Raw genomic sequence first — 20946 nt, 5'->3', positions numbered from 1 at the left:
AGAGCAAAGAAATGAACTTGGGAAAAGACACTCAGATTCAGGTCGTCAATACAGATGACCCTTCGAGCAGCGCAGTTTCGAACTGTGAGTCCACTTATATGTGGATTTTTTTTGGGGGGGGGGGTAAAGGTAAATACAGTACTATAAATGTGTATTATCTCTTCCTCATGATTGTCTTTTTTTTTTTAATTTTTAAAAATGTTTACTTATTTTTGGGAGAGAGACAGAGCATGAGCAGGGGAGGGGCAGAGAGAGAGGGAGACACAGAATCTGAAGCAGGCTCCACGCTCTGAGCCGTCAGCACAGAGCCCTACATGGGGCTCGAACCCACGAACTGAGATCATGACCTGAGCCGAAGTCAGACGCTTAAGTGACTGAGCCACCCAGGTGCCCCTGATAATGGCTTTTGTTAGTTAAACAAGTCCCTGACTTGACTGTTCTTTGGGTTCCTAATCCATAAAATGGGGGGAAAATCCTTTTTATTGTGCAAGTGCTTCTTTTGCAGTATAATTGGACTTTCTCTTAAAGGCCAACTGAATAAAACCCATCTCCTCTTTTTCTGCTGTCCCATTCCCAAAACACAAGGAAGGAAGATTTATCACGAAGCCAGAAGGCGGTGTTGTTCTCCTATGATTCCTACTTAGGGACCATGGTAAGGACAGACGAAATGCCCCGTGTGACTGGATAGGGGTAGAAAACTGTACTAAGGCTCGTAGTACAAGTGCCTCCCAATGATCAGGACATCCTACTGGACAGCTTCTACTCGCCATGAAAAGGCTCGAGAAACGCGATTCCTCCACAACCCCTGACTTCGCTTCTCAGATCCTTTTACTAAACCTCACATGGGGCAGGGTCCCTGTATCCTCATCCCAGACTGTCTCCTTATTCGAAAATCAGTCACCAAGGCAACGCGTGGAGACAGTACAGCAGAGTCATAAAGAGCTGCGGGGTCCGGAAGACCTGGTTTTGAATTCCCATCATGCCGCTCACTAGCTGTGGGTCCTCTGCTACATTGCCAAGCCTCGAGAACCTTCATATTCTCGCGGGAATATGGCGATGGTAGCAAGCTACCTTTGGGAGGGGTTGTAAGAATGGCGTCACAAATGTCTAGTGCACTTAGTATGCCAAAAGAGTTCCACGTGTGCCACCATCTATTCATTAAAATTACTTCCGAAGTAGGAAAATGGTGGCAGAGAAGATTTTTAGCGATGGGGCCAGCCTCCGCTTGAACACCTTCCTCTGTTGTCTGTGATCCAGACTCTCACACTGACGCTCCTTAAACACACGGTTGGTGTCTCCACAGGCGTCCAATGCCGTTTCATCCCGGAATGCTTTCTTCATCTCTGCGAGCACTCCTCGTGTTTCCTTTTCTTCACCTCTTAAAAAATATCATCGAAGGTCGTGATGAATCGCAACAGTCTGGCCTGAGGATTGGGCAGTGTATCAATTCCAAATCGAATACGGCCTCAGATGATGTTGGGAGTGACTTGTTCATCTAATCCACTCCCGACATCTAATGCGTCTCAGGAGGAATGTGAGAGCATTCGTAGGCAACTAACGGCTTTCTCTTGACCGACAACAGAGAGAGATCGCGGTGATCTCACTTTGCCAGATGGGGAGACCAAGGCCCAGGGATACAAAAAGGACCAAACCAAGGTGAACAAACAATGTAGGTGCAGATGTCAAAATGCTTCTATTGGGGCTCAAGATTAAATAGGAAGTCCCAACCCACTCCCTCTCCTACCCTGATTTCCTATAGGATAAATTGTTATTTATTTTTTTTTAAGAGAAACTCACAAGTGAAAGAAAGACACAACCGTACGAGGACACGTGGTTAACCTGGTGCTAACATGCACAAGCTCCACTGGAATGGTGGCATGAGAAGCCTGGTAACATGAGCTAAAGCCAGTTCCGATCTGTGCTTCCTGGCCTGGCGGACAAAGCCCTTTGTGATCCAGCCCCAGCCTGTTTTGCCAACCCTGGCGTTTTCCACTCCCCAACTGGAAACTGAAACCCTTTGTAACCTCCATACTCAACTCCCCAAACTCCCAGTAGCTCGTAGAGAGCTGCCTGACTGTATATCCTTCCCTTCCAGCACTCTGCAGTCCCGTCTAACTTCTTATCCCTCCCTCTGGCCTGAGCATCAGTGCGTCTGGGAATACTCTCCAGCCCTCCTGGAGGACTCCCCTCCTCTGTGTTTCCACGGTACCCTGGAAGCACTCCTGTAATAATAGTACCTCGTACTGTGTGACCTGCTTCCTTGTCTGCCTTCCTCACCGGACCAAGAGCGCCTTTAGAGTGGGCCCCGTTGCTTTGTATCTTAAGTGCCTGGCACACACTGGGCCTTCAAGAAATGCCTGTAACTCACCAAAATGTAAGAACGTCTTCCTCGATGTCTTTTTCTTTCGCTAATACGTAATAATCCCCCTCTCTATAGAGTAAGGATATGGCCTTAGCAGCCTTGTTATATGGACTCAGTATGACTCACCTAAATTGAAAAAGAATGATAGGTTGCTGCCCTCAAAAGTATGGTCAGAGGTCATCGTATACATTCCCATCAACACCAGTGTGAATATGAGTTTTCTGGAAACCTGGAAATATTTCAGTAATGAAAAGCCACAAAAGGCAGCAGTCTGCATTAGAAATAAGGGCACGTTAAGCTTCAAGTGGGCTCAAATGGCATGTTCAGATAAGTTCGGCTTTCAAGAATCAAGAACAAAGCTTCCAACTTGTTACTCCTTCGTGTTGGAACACGTAAGTGCATAGAAAGTAATGTAATTCATATGCCTCTGATTCATTTGCTTTTCATTCATCAAAACGCTTAGCTGCAAGAGTGTGCTCGATGCCTGTTTAAGCTTCCTTTTCTTGACAAGAAAGTTTGTTTTTGGGGAGATAACTCACATCTAAAAATTTGGGTACTTATAGGGAAATTCCAAGCCTATTAAGTCAGAGTCTTGTCAGTTGGCCCTGAAACTTTCTCCCAGTACAGGTTAATAATCTGGGGTGGGGCGGTGGGGGGGAATCAGGGGAGTAATAGTTCTGTAGATGAAATAGGTCACTGGCTAATTGAATTTCCCAAGAGATTAGTGATCAACATCAGAACTTCTAAGCTTTTCCCAATTTGCTGTTCACTCTTAATTGGTTTCAGATTTATGGCACGAGGCTAAAATGTGTAAAAACGGTCAAAGGCCTTTGGAAAGAAAAACATTCAACTAAAATCATGATCATCTTGGAAAGTGGCAAGAATGGATCCATTCAGATCATGAATTGTACTTATTACCTATGTGAAAACCCCATAGCCAACTTTTAATGCCTTGAAATCCCTTTGTACAAGAAAGGGCTGAGATCTTTCTTTTTGCTTCTTTGTGTGGTGGAGTTCAAGATCAAGTATGCTAAAATCAAATCTTCAGATGAAAGCATCCGTCAGAAGTTGGTGTCAGATCGTTAGCTCCGACTGAAACAAAACAAAATCCCAGGCTATGGGATAACGCTAACACTTCGAAATAAATGTGATGTCCAGAACTGAGGTCTGAATCACAGGGCTAAGTCAGGAGGAACAGAAGTCATCGACTCATGCTGAGGACAGAAAGCGTTGCACTTCATAATTTTGGGCTGAACCACAGGTAAATCGGTAGATTCAGATCAGTTAGAATTACAAGGACTCTAGAAATCTAAGAACCCACCTAATTCTTGTATCACCCCATGCCTGCTTCATGATACTCTGACCTGGGCTTGAATCTCTCTGGACTCACACAAGCCCTTCTCCTCAGCTGGCCCATCACACATATGACTCTCAATGTTACAAGATTTCTCCCCATATTGAATCAATGTCCACCTTGGTGTCTCTTCCACCCATGGTTCCTTTTTGAGGTTATACACAGTGAATTGAATCCTTTCACCCACATAGTTCTGTGAGTTTTAGGACCTGGTTGTTGAGGTCTTCTAGATTCTTCTTTTCTCCAGATGAAAGCTTCTCAGATCCTTCCACTTTTCCTTATGTGAGGCACCTTCAAATCTTTTTCACTTACATGGTTGTTTTCCCTCTGAAAATCCTTCTCTCTGTCACTAGATCCCTTAAGTGCATCAATTAGGATAAATGTATGGGCCTCTTTGTGCTCAGACCTTGAAAAATCCATGACGAAGTGATAGTATCTTTAAAGTGAACAGTAGATACATCTTATTTCATGAGATTTCTCCTTCTGTAGTCAATACAGGTGATACTTCTGTGCCTATCACATCCAAGAAGCATGTTTGTAGGCATTTCTTTACTGGAAAATTCCCTTCTCAATATTTTCAAATCCTTACAGAGTGTTGAGTGAAAGATCCTGCCTGAGACCACATTTAAATCCTAACGTCAAGTGCAGGCCATGCATTTCAGAGAGAAACAAACCCCACATGAAAATAAGGAAGAAGAAGACTGTATGTCATTCAAAAGCAACATGAAACATCACTGTTTTATGTGAGTGTAAGTGGAAGATGACAGGAAATTCAGGGTAGGAATCGTGAAGGAAAAAAAAAGCCTTATTGGTTTATTTTTCCAAACAGAAAGCCAGATTGGGTAGAAATAGGGTATACGGGCCCTTGGGTATATACACATACAGAATTAATCAAGAAGAGAATGCACAACTATATCAATGTGCTGTTATTTTGATGGTTATTTATTGAGCTTTATTTGTCTATGCAACAGAGAACAGTCCATAGGTTCCATGGCAAAGGTTTGCATGACATAAACTGTAGCAGAAAACAGATGGGCATCTGATCTTAATAACTGTGTTTAAACAGAGCTGAACGGCTTATTAGTGATACCATCAATGATGATTTATTTGGGAAGCATGGTAAAGGGACTTTCACCCTCATGGAATATTTTCTCTTTCAATGTTTGAGATGGCCCACACAACACTGGAAACATCCGGCTACGGACCAAACCTTTCGGCCCATCCTCTGCATAGCTGGGACATATGCAATGCCAAGCAACTAAATGCTAGGAAAACAAATTGCAACTGACTATATTATTTAGAGACATATGGATGGCCAGACCTGAGTAATTATTCAGTGGTTGGTCAGTATAGACATCTCACTGGGACAAATTCCAAATCCAACTCAGGTAATTCAGTCTGTTAAGACCTTACTTGGTTCTACCCTGCCTACAAGGGTCTAGTTCAAATGCCCTAACAGGGCATCCAAGTCACTTTGTTTGATGATCTCAGCTTATCCTCTCAGCTTCATCTGCCACTTTTTTTTTTTTTTTTTTTTGCTCAATGGATTCTACAGTCCAACTACACAAAAACTATGCACCAATTTAAAAGCACTTACGCTTAAAGAAAGAAATCATGAAAGTGCTTATGTTTTTTCATGATTTCAACCTGTCTTTGCTCATGTGCCTTCTCCCTGATATGTTTTTCTTCCAGTTCCTCTGTCTGATAAACTCTATACTCCCCTCCATCGTTAGGACCACACTCAAGTATTAACTCCTTTGGCGAAGGAGCCTTGCTGATTTCTCATACTGAACTAGTTGTTTCCTCCACTAGGAGGGCACCTCACAAGAGGTGCTAACACACTTACCGTTGCCATCATCTGTCCACACATCTCTCCTTCTTGTTGGACAATGAACACAGGGAGAGGCATGTCTTTTTCATCTTTGACTCCCTTGTGCCTGCAATGGTGGCTGACTTATCATTGGCACTCCACAGATGATACTTGAATGAGTCTATTCCAATTTAAACTCTTTCCTCAGTGAGAGAACTTGTATCTGCATAATTTTGAATCCTGGTTCAACAATTCACTCCGGCTATATAGATGATAGCTCAAGGAATATATTTCAACCCGATATTGATTTGATTACATGAATTTAAATAATAACATGTTCAACCAACTTTAATTCATTGACTGTAAATTTTGCATTTCATTTTTTTATGCAACTGCATGGAAGAAACATTTTAGCATACATGAATTATTATTCACAAAATGCACTTCAGTAGTGTGTGGCTGTGATACATGGCTGATGAGGAGGCCTGAACTCTCTTTAGGAATTTTGCCATCTCCCTAGAACACACGATACCAAAAAAATACAGTGAATGTTAACTACCTAGTAACCTTCACAGAAGTTATGCTGGTAGCATGAAAAGCTATACAAGGATTATAGAATGTCCTATTCACCTATTCAGTTCTGGGCATTGAAGAAATTTCATCATGTCTTTTTTGCTTTATATTTCATTATTTAGTAAGATGACAATTTCTCATGTTACCGTTTGGAGTGTGTGAGGGCGTGCGTGTGTGCGTGTGTGTGTGTGTGTGTGCGTGTGTGCACGCCGTGCTCAGTGACATACATATTATATATTTATATGTATATTTCATCTTTAGTGAGACTAAGTGTGCATAGATGCACACATATACATTTATATACATGTATATACGTGTAAATATACATTTATATTCGGGGCAACAGAAACAACCTCCTTGCCCCATTTTTTTACCCAGGGCCCCCAGAATGCCAACATTTTTCATGTCTTCACCGAAATTGCCAGTATAAAATGGACACTGTGGAATGAAGGGTGATACAGGAATACTTTCACCAGGCTTAAGGGTATAAGATAATGAAACTAGCTCCTGGGATAAGCATATTTATGGGGTTTGTTATGTATCAAATGTAACAAAAGAAGAGGGTCTGAAGAACACCGTGTGTGGTTCTTTTCACACCCTTTGATCACACAATTCCTCTTTAATTCAGATGCAGTAGAGCTTAAGTGGCTTCATTGATGTGTTAAGTGTGGAATGATTTTTGTATAAAATAAAAAAGGCTCCATTATGTGTCCAGAAAAGCCTGTGTGTGCTTGTTTATTGAGACAGGAAGTTGGTTTCCCACACAGAACAACAGTTCTGCAACGCCGAAGCATTGTGTCTGAAGAACAGTAAAAGGAAACTTAATTTTCTACCTGGCAGAAATCGGCTTCTGGAGGAAGGGACAGACAATGCGGTTGGGCTCCCACTGAATGAGAGGACTTGATTGATTTTCAGAAAACGCGCCATGCCACGTAGAGGGAGGTTGCCTCCAATACTTTTGTTAGGAAAACGTACGTTTTATAAGAGGCGCCTCTTTTTGTGCCATGGTCAAAGTGATGCATTCCAGCGAGCACTTGTGAACCCCTCCTCGGGTCAGGTGGCGGGGGGGGGAAAGGCATTTTCTCTCCTAGATTTGTCTCTGGGCTGATTTTTGTCGTCGTTTGCTCCTTAGGTCGATGGCCATTTGCTTTTGCACTTTGGGGTGTGTGTGTGTGTGTTTAAGTAACAGGGAGGGTACTTCTGAGACCTTCTCAGGTGAAATTTTAAAAGTTTAAATATTTAGGTTCGGATATGGTTCTTATCTGCTAGGAATGGATCTTTGTCTTGTTGTACAGCCATGGAATAAACCCTACGCTGTGGTCATAGGATGAAGAGGACCAAGATTAGAATTCGGCTCAGTTTTGTATTCCAAAGCCCAGCTGTTTTTCTCTCCCCGGTGCTGCCCCAAGCTGTATGAGGTAGCTAGATTCTAGCCACCCTTCCCATGGCTCCTGTAATCCCATTGTCTACCCTCCTGCTTATTGTCATTGTCGCCTTCCTCTCCAGTCTCATTATGAACCAGTGTAAAGGCTTATGTTTCTCAGCTGGGAATTGTTCTAAGAGAATATATTACATAGTTGTTTCACTGAATGGTTTTCTAATCTGAAACAGACAACAGGGATGTGGGCCCAAATGAGAAGAGTGTATGTAGAGTAGAATGAGCCCAGGGAATTCTTCCATTGGTAACATTTACCTTATTAATATTGCAGAGATAAGTGAATTTCCAGGGTGAAAAGCTCAGAAGAGGATAGTGATAGCCCTTTCATGTTTAAGATAGCCATCATTAGGCTACATGAACTGTGTTGGGGGGAGCAGAGTAGAAGGGTCATTTGACCGAGGCTTGGCAGGCGGAGTAGAAATGGTCAACCTAGGCACAGTGGAATCTTCCCAGTTGATTCTTTGATTCTTTGTATAATCGTATCTTTTTGTTTTGTTTTGTTTTGGTTTGGTTTTTTTTTTTTTTTTTGCTGATTCTTCTCTATTTCTTCCAAACCTGAGACTGGTACAACTTCCACTTTTTCCTCCCATCACGCATCGGTGGATTTTCACCCTTAAATTTGATGTCACGATATCCTTTCGAGCATTAAATCTGTTTATAAAAGAAATTCAGAGTCAAGGAATTCTAGGGGTTAAGTATTGGCACAGAGCAAGGAATATTCTTCGAGAAGACACCAGACTAATCATGACACCTGCTCACTTTTTTCCCTTTGGCGTTCAGAATGAATTCTTCATCTTTGAGTCTTTTATTTGCTTATTCTATTTCATGGCAACTCACAGGAGCTCTGCATTGGTGTTACCCCCAACACTTAATGCCCCTTCTTCATGCACTTCTTATATTCCTATCATGCGTTTCTCATCAAGCCTCAACTCTCAGCCCCGCCTTCTGTTTGTGTAATGCTTGGTATGCGATGTTGCCATGAACAAAAGGCCCTGACCAAATCATGTGCCATTTATCATGTCAGATATCATTTTTCCTGGAGACAATTAGTTGCTGCCCTCAAGCTAATTCTCTTACCTCAACACGATACGATTTCTGATAACCAAGGATTAAAAACAAACTTTTTAAAATCTCACTTCACCCATGTTTATATGAAAGAAAGAGAGAAAGAAAGAAAGAAAGAGAAGAGAAGGAAGGAAAGGAAAGGAAAAGAGAACAAAAGAAAAAAGAAAGAAAGGAAAAGAGAAAAGAAGAAAAAAGAAAAGAAAAGAAAAGAAAAGAAAAGAAAAGAAAAGAAAAGAAAAGAAAAAAGAAAAAAGAAAAGAAAAGAAAAAAAGGATATTGGACCTTTATCACAAAAGTCAATAATGTAGTGGAAAAATGGTAAAGTCAGGGAATCTGTGAGCTGGATTCTGCTCCTGATACTGTAACTGACTTCATGCAACTCAGGATTAGTTGCTTACTCTCTCCTGACCTTTAATTTCTCCATCAGAAAAAATTCTCTTCCTTCCTTCCTTCCTTCCTTCCTTCCTTCCTTCCTTCCTTCCTCTCTTCTTTCCTTTTCCTTTCTTTCCTTACCTCATATTTACTGAATATCTCCATTCTCAAGGAGAAAACATAAAAACTACATGAAGCCTTGAAATGGCAGCACAAGGCCCTTGTGATTAAATGACCAAGTAAAAAGGAAGAGACTCGGTGCGCATTTGTAAAGCCCTAGATAAAACCAGGGTATGATCGTCAGGAGAGGGTGGCACTCCTACGAAGACTGGACGATGTAGAGGTTAAGAACGGGGCTTTGGAACTGGGAAAACATGAGTTTGCCTCCTACTAGCTGCAGGGCCATGGGCACGTTAAAGCTTTCGAGTCGCAGTCTCCTCGTCTGTAAAATACCACGCGTTAATCAAAGCACACAACTCAAAGAGCTGTTGTGAAATGCTCAGCACAAAGGCCTGGCATCTAAGCATGCCAAACAATGTTGGCTGGTACCATTCTTAGGGAAACACCATTGTTATTTTTGTTGTTTAAATAATCCCCCAAGAAGTGAAGTTCCCTGGGGCCCTGGAGGAGGCAGGATTTCTCCTGGGGGTGTCTGTTCCTCTGAAGGAAGGAGTTCACGAGAGGGCCAGGAGTGTGAGGCTTATGTCTTCTGGCTTGCCCTCCATCCACCTCTTTCTATCCCTCCTGAGCATCCTTCTGTCAGTCCTTTCTGGAACTTGTCTTGCCTTGTTCTCTCTCAGCATATGGCCCCTGGGCCAGAGCTTTCTCTGGGGAAAATGAGCTTAAAAGTCTCACCTGTCTTCCCATACTTATCAGAAATCCTATTCATTTTCCATGGCTTGGTTCAAATATGATCTCCTCCATGAAGCCTTCCTGGGCTGCTCTAAGATGTCATTCTAGCTTCCTTCTCTGTTCTCCCACTGCCCACTACACTCTTAGCAACCAGTAGTGTATGATTGTGTTTGAGATCGTGGGTGCGTATCTCTTGTGAATATCTCCCTGTGCCTCCTTCTCTTGTATTAGACTGTGAGCTGTTTGAAGGCAGGAGTTATATCAGATTCGCCTTCGCACTCTGTATCTTAATTACTCGTGCTTAGTACAGCACATAACTAGGCAAATGAAATTGAATTGTTTATACTGAATTGAATTCAGTCTTGCAAAGCAAGGAGCAATGGGTCTGCTTTCCTAGGAGTTTTAAGGTTTTTAAGGGTTTTTTTTTTTTTCAGATTGACTTGGGGGCACACAGCCAAAGATAGAGCCCAAGGGCCCTGAATTCCAGCCGCTGACTAGGTGGCTGTAGGTCCCTTGAAGCTGGAATTAGAGATAACCCATGTGTAATATTTGGCCTAGTGCCTTGATGACATGGGCTCTGGAGATCACAAGGCCACGAGAATGTTCCATTTAGCTTATTTTTGCTGCGGGCTTATCAGAGCACAGTCCACATGTCCAGGACATTCAGATGGTTAGGGCTAGAATGATTAAAGGGTGTGGAGCCTACATTTGGCTACATGTTTTACAAAAATTCCTTAGCTAAAAAAAAAAAAAAAAAACAAACACACACACACACACACAACTTTCTTTTTTAAAATTTGTATTCGTTGCTCTAAAAAAAAATCTTTTCAGTTTACGATGGAGTTTCTTTTTGCTTCTCTGTCTTGGGGGCCTTATCTGATTTTAATCAGCACTGGCCTAATATGATTTGAAACAGCTGAGGCTGAAATGCCCTGAAAAAAAGAGATATCTTAAGTTGGAAATGTTGGAACTACCTACGAACTCCCCCTGTCCAAGGCTGTATGTGCTATCAAGTGTAAATATTGGGGATTACGAATTTACCCTTAAAACATTTCAGTGCCCTGCAGAGTTCTCTCAGCAATTTTAAAGTCCTGTTCACCACGATACGGCCAGTTCTTGATTATCCGCAAAAAAAGGAAATGAATAGTGGCACAGATAATCCGAAACAGAAAAACAATCAAAATGTTTCTTATATTTTCCTTTGGAATGCTTTGTATGGCTTTTGGGGATTCAGATTTTCCTTCCCAGTGATGTTCTGCTCAGGAAAAAGTTGAAATGAGTTTGCATTCCCTAAGCCCACACTAAATAGCTGAGGCGGTGGGGGTTGGGGGGCGCGGGTGGTGGGGGGGGGGATGTGGTCCAGCCACATGCTGGGTGGCAGAGAGAAGACAGCTTGAAATCCGAGGGGCAAGAATTTCACTGATAATCTAGAAGTGGAAAATGGCCATATGAATGATTAAGTGCTGGCTGGAATATAATTCGGTCTTGTAAATTAGCGTGGGCCATTTTCCAGCCCTGATTTAAAAAAAAAAAAAAAAAAACTCAGGTTATCCTCTACGGAGAAGTTACACTGATAGTATCTGACTCTTTTTTTCTTTTTTTGACAAGTTACACTGATAGTAAAAACAAATGACCTCAACATTCTTTATTGCTCACAGTTCATTGACGCTAGCGTTGTGTGAAGGAGCCAGGACCATATTGCTGAGGCTACAGGGAGTAGCTTCATCCTACAACTTTCTTCAGTTGAACACGTAGGTTTATAAAATGCCAGGCTACGTACTAGGTATTGTGTCATCGGCAAAGCAAGTTACCATTTTTGGCCCTGTTCTACAGAGGAGAAAAGTAAGGCTCAGACAAGTTCGTTACTAATTTAAGGTCACAAGCCTAGTCACTGGGAGAGGCTAAATTTCAGCCCAGGATTATCTCCCCTAATTTGGGATAGGATGGGGGAAAAAAAAAACCCAGAAAGGACTTTTTTTTTTTTAAGTTTATTCATTCTTGAGAGACAGAGAGACAGAGCATGAGCGGGGGAGGGGCAGAGAGAGAGGGAGACACAGAATCTGAAGCAGGCTCCGGGCTCCAAGCTGTCAGCACAGAGCCTGACGCGGGGCTCGAACTCATGGACTGTGAGATCATGACCTGAGCTGAAGTCGGACGCCCAACCGACTGAGCCACCCAGGCGCCCCAAAAACCAGGAAGGATTTTTAAAAGGTTTAGTGATGGGGTGCCTGGGTGGCTGCGTCAGTGAAGCATCTGACTTCACCTCAGGTCATGTTCTGGCGGATCATGGGTTCAAGCCCCGTCTTGGGCTTTGTGCTAACAGCTCAGAGCCAGCAGCCTGTTTCAGATTGTGTGTCTCCCTCTCTCTCTCTGCCCTGCCCCTGCTCACGCTCTGTCTCTCTCTGTCTCTCAAAAATAAATAAATGTTAAAAAAAAATTTTTTTTTAAAAGAAGGTTTAGTGAATGAATGAACGTAAATTAGCGGGTAATTACAACGCAATATGCGTGATGTTACTGAAGGGCCAAGTACATGGTACCATTGAGATGGGCCATCATGATCAGAGAGCTCTTAATCAGATTTTATTAAGAGCTCTGAAATGGACCAGATGGGATTCTCGGTCATACAAGCAGGTTAGAAAACATCACACACGTTCAGAGAACCATGAATTGATCTGAAAAAAGAAAGGAATAGAAAGAAGAAGTGTCTCAATAGCATAATAGTCTTCCCATAAAAATCGGTGGGGAGAGAAAAAAAAAAAAAAGGAAAGAGGAAAGCCTGTTTTTGAAACCCCTCGTGTTTTCTCAGGTTTTAGAAAATGTAAATGCTCTCTGCGCTCTAGTGCAGGATAATGAGTACCTCTTTCAGCAGTTCTAGTACTAGGAGGGGACGAGGAAAATAGGTAAGGATACAGAGGCGGTTAGATCAGCATCACCCAATTGGCCAAGACGATCCCCAGACTCCCGACTCCTCTCCTAGAGATCTTTCTCCAGCCAGGCCGGTCTGTGGGAGCACGTAAGCAGGAAGCCTCCAGGAAGCCTCAGAGGGGCTTCTGGGGAGCAAGAAAATAGAGACTCGCAGAATGTAAGTCAAGGCTTCCAGGTTTTCAATTAGTTGTGGAAATTTCCACAGTCATCTCAGCTGAATCCTATTCTTTTTCCCAGACAGACCGTTTGGTCTGCCCCTGATCCCTTCTTTGACCTCTCTGCATCATTTACTCTGTCAAACTTGATTTTATCCCCAGCATAAAAATGCCAGGAGCCTTAGAGTGGTTTACCTCTACATATCATTATCATCTCCTGAGTCTCTGTGTCTTTAGTCTCCGGGGCTTTAGAGGTCTCTGGGCCGCATTCCTTGGCCTAGGAACAATTTCACATCACGGCGGACATGACCTCTATGAATCTGGCCTCAAGAGCTCTGGGTTCTCACCATGAGCCCTACCCCTTCCTGTGGAGGATGTTGCAGTTTCCCATCGCTTTCAGGACCAGTCAAGGTGCTTCGGCTGCCACAAGTGTTGACTGCTAACCTCCCAGAGCTGAGCCTTCCCCGGAACGCGCTCTCTGTCAAAGGAAACTTCCTTGCCCAAGGCCCTGGCCCTTCCCCAGAGGTGGCTCATATTTAATAATCGCCCGGATCCTTTACCACAATCCCAGACAACTGTGAAGGGCCATCAGAGCTCTAGAACTCCCCAGGAGATCAGGTAGGCTCTGTCTTGTGAATGTTCAGCCTTTCCCTGTGCCCAGTCCTGCTCCCCTCATCCTCTCAGGAGTATTGTTCCTGAAAGTGCCCCTAAAGAACTCCCTGTGTGCGGATCTCAACTTTACAGTTAGTTTCCCAGCGAAACTGACGTATGATATTCCCATCACCCTATACTTATCGTGACTTCTCTGTTGTTGCTGTCGTCACGTGCCCTATAAGGAAAGAAAAACTTGCAAACTTTGAAGGTGTTAGAGATCCTGGCTTTGGTAGATTATGTATTAACAGTATTCATGGAGTCAGGCCCTTAGCCCAGTCCAGCCACCTTCTTCCTTCTTGACCTCAAGTGAGAGATTTATCATTCCTATAAACATACTGGCTTCCTCTGGTTCAAAATAGGTAGTTGCTGGGGTGCCTGGGTGGCTGAGTCAGTGGAGCATCTGACTCTTGGTTTTGGCTTGGGTCATGATCTCGTGGTTCGTGGGTTTGAGCCCTGTATCAGGCTCTGCATTGACAGTGTGGAGCCTGCTTGGGATTCTCTCTCTTTCCCTTTCTCTCTGCTCCTCCCTCTCCCCCCCATTCCCTCTCTTTCTCTAAAAATACATAAATAAACTTTAAAAAATTATAAAAATATATAATTTCCGAGATGATGGGGTGATGGGGACGAAGAGTGAGCAGATGGCTAAGAAATCACTAAAAGACCGTTAAGTGCTGAGAACACTTAAACCCTGTAGTGAAAGCTCTGAAATCTAGAACCCCAGAAGACCGAGACTCTACAGAGCCCATTTCCTCGGAGGTAGTTTTGAAAATACCCTTTGCTTCATTTCCTGTGGATTATGCAACCACAAAACTCCTCTGGAGACTCGGCCACACCCCAGATCTGAGCCTAAATCACTGAGTTTGACACGGATTCACAGGAATTTGGCAAGGAGCTCACCCAATTTCTCTATCAAATGGGATCCAAATGTTGCCTAGGTTGGCTGAGAGTTCAGACAGAAGAAAAGGCGCGGGCCGACCAACTGCTAAACGGTGACATTTGAAACTCAAATGAGTTTGGCTCAGCTCGAAGACAGGGAGGGAAGTTTTGAGCCATAGTGTGTGGAATAAGCCCTGGCCCAACTCAAAACAGTTTCCACTTTTTCTGGTTGTGGTTTCAGATCCGCGTCTGACCCCACCGGCGTACCCAGGTCACCGTGCCCGTTCCACACGCCAAGGCCAGTTCCAGGGAGCTTGGGGGCTCCTGTGGGGTCCACGTAGGGAAGCAGGCTCTCCTCACCTGCTTTAATTCCCTCTGGCCCAGAGCAAGCCCTGACAAAGAGTGGAGAGAGGACCAGGGGAATCCCTGGTTCAGCTTCTGTGAAGCGTCCAACAAGCTCTGTGTGTTGCTGCCCTGAGTTCTTTCTCTTTCTGGGTCTTCAGAACGTGCTGGCCTCCTGCTTCCTGGAATAGCATCAACGGCCAGCACTGGTTTGGATAAAGTTGCGAGTTAGAGAAAGTTCGATTTTGCTGCTCACATCAGACTTTCTATCACAAATTCTCCTTAAATCCTTCTTTTCCTTACTCTCTCCCCCTCCACCCCACCCAAATCCTCCACCAGCATCTCCACTGTCTTCAGGCCTCAGTTACAGATGCTCCAGAATCCCCCATTGCCCCAGGATCCAACCAGCGAGCTAGCTTGTCCCAAGCAGTGTCACGAGCTCTGGGCCCTTCTGCCTCCCCTCTCACTTATGTGTCTCCCCCTGATCCCTGTCCCCACCCCTCCCTGTCCCACCACCATTAAGATTCCTCTTTCCTAGATCCTGTCTCCTAAGGCCCTAGCTGCTTAGACGAACCAATTGGCTATAAAACATATATTTATGGGAAAACCCACTAAAACTGTGTCAACGTATGCTTGAGCCACGACTTGGGCATCCCATCCACATGCCAACTAACCTCAGGGAAGACAATTAGACTCTTTGGGCCTCAGTTTCTTTACCTCTGAAATAGAGATTCGAAATACTTACTTTTTTAAGTCTATTTATTAATTTTGAGAGAGAGAGAAAGGGAGAGCATAAGCAGGGCAGGGCCAGAGAGAGAGAGAATCTCTGCGCCCCAAGATTAGAAATATTTAATTCACAGGGTCTCAGATTAAAGTTAACTTCCATCAAAAAAACATCTCTTGGGGGACCTGGGTGGCTTAGTCGAGTAGGCATCCAACTCTTGATTTGGGCTCAGGTCATGATCCCAGGGTCTTGGGATCAAGCCCCAAGTTGGGCTCTGTACTGAGCGTGGAACCTTGTTGGGATTCTGTCTCTTTCTCTCTCTCTCCCTCTGCCTCTCTCCCCATCTCACACTCTATTCTCTCTCTCTAAAAAAAAAAAAAAAAAAAAAAAAAAAAAAAAAAGATGGGTGCCTGGGTGGCTCAGTCAGCTAAACGTCTGACTCTTGACTTCAGCTTAGGTCATGATCTCACAGTTTATGGGATTGAGCCCTGCATCAGGCTTTGTGCTGACAGCGTGGAGTCTGCTTGGAATTCTCTCTCCATCTTCCTCTCTGTCCCACTCCTGGACTATAAATAAGCAAACAAACAAACTTATAAAATGAAATAAGATAAAATGAAATAAAATAAAATAAAATAAAATAAAATAAAATAAAATAAAAAATAAAAAACATTTCTTGCTCTTCCAAAATAAGATTAAGTGTCCTTCCCCTGTGCCACTATGTCACCCTGGGATTCTCTATCACGAAGCGTAGAACTTTGCATCCAAATTCCCTGTTCCTTTTCTGATGCTCACTAGCCCAAGGCTCCTGAGGGCAAGGACTATCGTTGATCATGCCTGAAGCCTGAAGCTAACACAATGTCTAGGATGTAGCTGGTGCTCAAAATATGTGCATTGAATGAATGGGCCATTGAGAGCATTTATAAATAGTAGAGATTGTTTCTCCCAGAGAGCATATTTATATTGGAACAGTGTCTTTTTTAGACCACGTTTTTCCTGGAGGAGAGACTTTAATGGAATTGTCAGGTGCAGGAAGATGTTTTGAAACAGGTGGAGTTCATGGTGTCCCTCAAATAACTCCATGTAGGTGGCCTCTTGCTCTCCCCAGACGTCCAGCTGGCCCTGGGCCCGTGCACCTGAAGGGGAATGTCAGAGGCTTTTACCATTTCCTGCTTTATTCAAGTGACACCAGTTTGGCTCGATTCTTCCCTCCAAACCGGGATCAAATGTTCCCCAAATGTGGAGAGAAGGGGAGACGCGTCTCACTCTCTCCCTTGACTTCCTCCCCTCACCTAAATCCTCTCCCATCACATTTTTCATGAAGCTTAAACTAGGTTCCCAGGGAAAAGCGCTGTCCCGGTCAGGCCAGCAGCCTACACAGCTGTGGGCTCTGACACAGCTCTAAGCAACTCCACATGGGACAGAAATGTCCTAATGGGGTGTTTGCACCATGATATAATAGGGAGAAGAGGAGCAGGACACAGGGCATAAGTGATGCGGGAGCTTCCCACGGTCACAGAGCAGAGTGATGGGGCGCAGAAAGTCCGCCACTGCTAATGAACCTGGTAAAGGGACAGGCAGAAAATGCATCATTTCTATGGGGCCTTTTGGGAGACTATCTTCTATGTGTCTCACATTTTTACATCCGGCGAGCAGGAGCACTGACTGCCCTTGTGCTGGACTGTCTTTTCAAAGATGTTTCCAGAGTGAACAGGCTTAGAAAAAACAGATACTCTAGAGCACAGGGCAGGTAAGCTCACTGCCCCTTGTACAAAATTTGGGTTCTCTGAGCTCAGGGCTCCTCTCCCATAATGCACCTCGGAGTGCGATCAGCTGTCACCTGGCTCTCTTCCCACTGCCCCCGTGGAATTAGGTGCCATTATGCTGATGTTCCTGGAGCTTGCTGGGCTAGGAGTAAGCAAGGGCTTTGTTTCCAATACAGGAGTGTTGTGTATTCATCCATGAAACCGTCAGGTCAACTTGTTAGCTTAACAGTAGCATAAAGTTTCAGACCTTTCACAGTTCTTGACAATGCTCTGTCCTCTTTACCTAAAGGCAGCTGATGAAAGAATTCGGCCCTCGGTGGGGGTTTGTGAGCCCTGTCTCCTATGGGAAAAGAGGAGAGAGGGAAAGAGTACCTATGTATCGAATATCCTCTGTTTGCCACACTGGATGAGGCTGAGCTGAGCCTTTCATACAGTAACTCACTCAATCTGCACGATATCCCTCGGAATCGACCTTATCCTACCCAGTTGACAGATGAAGAACCCTAGGCTCGGTGAAATGAAGTGACTCTCCAAGGTCGCACTCAGGTGAAGTGTAGGCACGGGGTTTACATCCAGGTCAGTAAGCTGGGAGAACCTCTGACTCTTCTGTTACACCATTCTGGAAAGTCTGCCCTCTCTGCGTGTTGAACAGGTGACCAACCCAAGATAACACGACAGATGCCAGCAAGTCTAAGATCGTTTCCCTTACTACTCTGTTATCTGCCTCATGATTTTGCCTCGTTCTGTCCCTGAACATGCTCCCAGCAGGGCACTTCCGATGGTTTTCATCTAACCTAGACTGTTGCCTTCTCTCTTCTAGAACCCCAGCCTCTAACCAGTGTCACTTCTAGGGCTTAACCTCGATTTCTCGAACCTCTGGCTACCGCCCTGGGTTTTTTTTGTTTGGTTGGTTGGTTGGTTGTTTTTTTTTTTTTTTTTTTTTTTTTGTTCTGGTTTTTTCCTACTCAGAAGGAAGGATGTGAAGCAATTTCTCTGATATCACCACAGAACCAATAACACTCTCCAGACTTCACAGTTCTAAGGAATCTTGTTTGGTTTTCAGATGCGACTGGAGTGATTTGCACCCGGATGCTTAGACCCGCCATCTGCTCAGAGACTACTCAGAAAGATCCACCCATGCACTCTCCAGCTGCACACCAACCTGCCCTGCCTGCAGCTGTTATTTCCCAGGACTCCGTACCTATGCCACAGTGTTTGAAGCCGTGCTTCAAGGAATCATGAAAGCACTTGCCTGGACCTGCTACACAGCCTAAGTATAGCGTAAGTTGACCTTGTCTTACAGGGAACGGATCAAGAAATGGGCCTCTCTTTTGCATACTACCTGTTGGTTCTCAGTGGAAGGCATCGGGCAGATGGGCTATGCAAGGGAAGACAGGGGGACAGAAAATGAGCCGTCCTTTCCATCAAGACTTTTCCACGAAGAGGGTTTGCTGGGGTCTTAGGCTCTTGAACAGCACCGCCAACTTCTTTCTCTGAGGCGCGAGTCCACTAGATGATCCAATATCTCGTGGGAGCTTTCGTGGGGGTTTCTATGGCGCACATAAATGGAAATTTTGCAAATAACCTGAATGTTCGACCCGTGATATACATGTTTCTTTATGGAATAGACTTAGTTTAACAATGAACTCATACAGCTGACGTGCCTGTAATTCCCTGGGGAGGGAGGGAAACTGCCACCCACCCTCCAGTCCTCCAACAATTACCCAAATACGACACGAACGGGCCGATGAGCAGTGAGTATTTTCTAATACTTATTAGCAATAAGCGTTGCCTAGACTCAGCGTAAGCAAATTTTGAAGTAGACGGGAAGGGATGATGAACACAGACCGTGCTTTATGGAGCTCAGAACCAAGCTGAAGAGAGGAACAAGAATAACCTGTTGAGAAAGGAATAACCTATACCAGCCAGTGGGTGAGAAGACACATATGAGCAGATACACAGATGTTGCAGATGGTAACTGGTGTCGGGGGATGGGTTAAATAGGCAGTGGGGATTAAGGAGGGCACTTGTTGTGATGCACACGGGGTGATGTATGCAAGCGTTGAACCACTCCATTGTATACCTGAGACTAATATTACCCTGTATCTTAACTAACCACAATTCAAATAAAAACTTAAAAAAAAAAAAGCACCATTTCTTCCTTTTCCTTCTCTACTCAAAAAGTCTCCAGGATGCTAATTTCCAACTGAAATAAGTCAAAACTTGAGGATTGACATAAGAGGAGGCTCCAGGTTTGAGATAATCTGGGGGTCAGTCCTAGGATGGTAATGGTGGAAAAGGACAAGAAAGAAAGGAAAGGGGAAACGAGACTTGATGTTGGGAATATAGGGGATAAGAGGAGGCAACATCACTAAGATCCGTGGGCTTAATCCTTGAAGACTGGAAGATGGGCAAGGGACAAAAATAGAGAAGAGCAAAGAAGTAAGGACATTCAGGGCTTTGGTCATATCATCCGCCACTGGGCACACAGTCCGTAGGACACAGGAGACGTTAGTATGTGTCTGTTGAACAGACAAATGAAAGAATGAATGAACCGGCCTCTTAATCTCATTATGCCCATCATTTTATTTTATCTCGACAGCGACTCTACTTGGCGATCCTACAATTACCCTGATGTTACTGGTGTCTAAACCAAGGCCCAGAAAGGTAGTTTCATCCTTCCAAGATCCCACAGCCAATGAGTGGAAAGTGAAGCCAGGCGAGTCTGATGTCGTCGTCCATCTGCCACCTTGCCCTCCGGAAACATCAAAGAGTCCAACACATCTGAGCTGAGAAGATAGGTCACCACTAGAGAAATCGCTGTGGGACTCATTTGCAAAAGGTGCCTGTTCATAACTGAAGCTGGAAACACGAACGACACAGCAGAGGGATGTAGAGGTCCTTGACGGGAGCAAGGAGGGATGCCCCCATCTTGGAGAGAAGTAGAGCAAGAGGAACTCTTGAGAACCACAGAGAAACTAAGAGGAGAGCTAACAGGAGGATCATGGGACTGAGACAGAAAGCTTTGTCAGCGAATACACGGCCAAGGACATCAAAGGCTGCAGAAGTGTCTTGGAAGGGAGGAACGGGGCAGCAGGATAGGAGTAAAGGAAAGGTGTTGAGTGCAGCAGATTGCTTGGCTTTGGACATTCTTCTCCTTGAACCTCAAGCAAGCTGCCCGAACCATGGGAAACGTGTTTCTTTTTTGGGTGCTCATAATACACATTTGGCAGGAGGGAGTGAGATAACGGAATGAAGGGACTTATTGCCAGGCCTACCATGTAGCAAATAACAACTAACATTCATTTTTTATTTTTTTATTCTTTTAGAGAGAGAGAGAGAGAGAGAGAGAGAGAGAGCACCAGCATGGGAGAGAGCAGAGGGAGAGAGAAAGAGAGAGGATCCTAAGCAGGCTCTATGCTCAGTGCCAAGCCTGATGTGCTACTCGATCCCAAGACCCTGGCATCATGACCTAAGCTGAAATCGAGTCGGATGCTCAACTGACTGAGCCACCCAGACGCCCCAACCGCTACCATTTATGAGGCACCAAGTATTTGTCTAAACATTCAACGTGCGTTGATTCATTTAATCCATGCCAACGACCTTGTTAGCTAGGTTCTGTTTTAGCTTCAGTTTGCGGATGACAAGACACAGCCTCAGAGAGTTTAGGTAAATTCCTCA

General features: G+C 44.3%; 1 long non-coding RNA gene across 3 annotated transcripts; it reads left to right on the top strand.

Annotated features, from left to right (window-relative positions):
* Positions 1-326: 326 nt before the first annotated feature.
* Positions 327-20392, top strand: LOC109491852. 3 transcript variants are annotated; one of them, XR_006586057.1, is made up of 4 exons: positions 327-652; positions 1304-2754; positions 18329-18546; positions 19868-20392. It is a non-coding gene; the product is annotated as an uncharacterized LOC109491852 (long non-coding RNA). The 3 variants fall into 3 exon arrangements; XR_006586056.1 differs by having other exon boundaries at positions 329-1669; positions 1788-2754; XR_006586055.1 differs by having other exon boundaries at positions 334-2754.
* The last annotated feature ends 554 nt before the right edge of the window (positions 20393-20946 follow it).

Source organism: Felis catus, chromosome D1, assembly GCF_018350175.1.
Source record: "Felis catus isolate Fca126 chromosome D1, F.catus_Fca126_mat1.0, whole genome shotgun sequence".
NCBI lineage: Eukaryota > Metazoa > Chordata > Mammalia > Carnivora > Felidae > Felis > Felis catus.
This window is presented reverse-complemented; position numbering and strand designations above follow the sequence as displayed.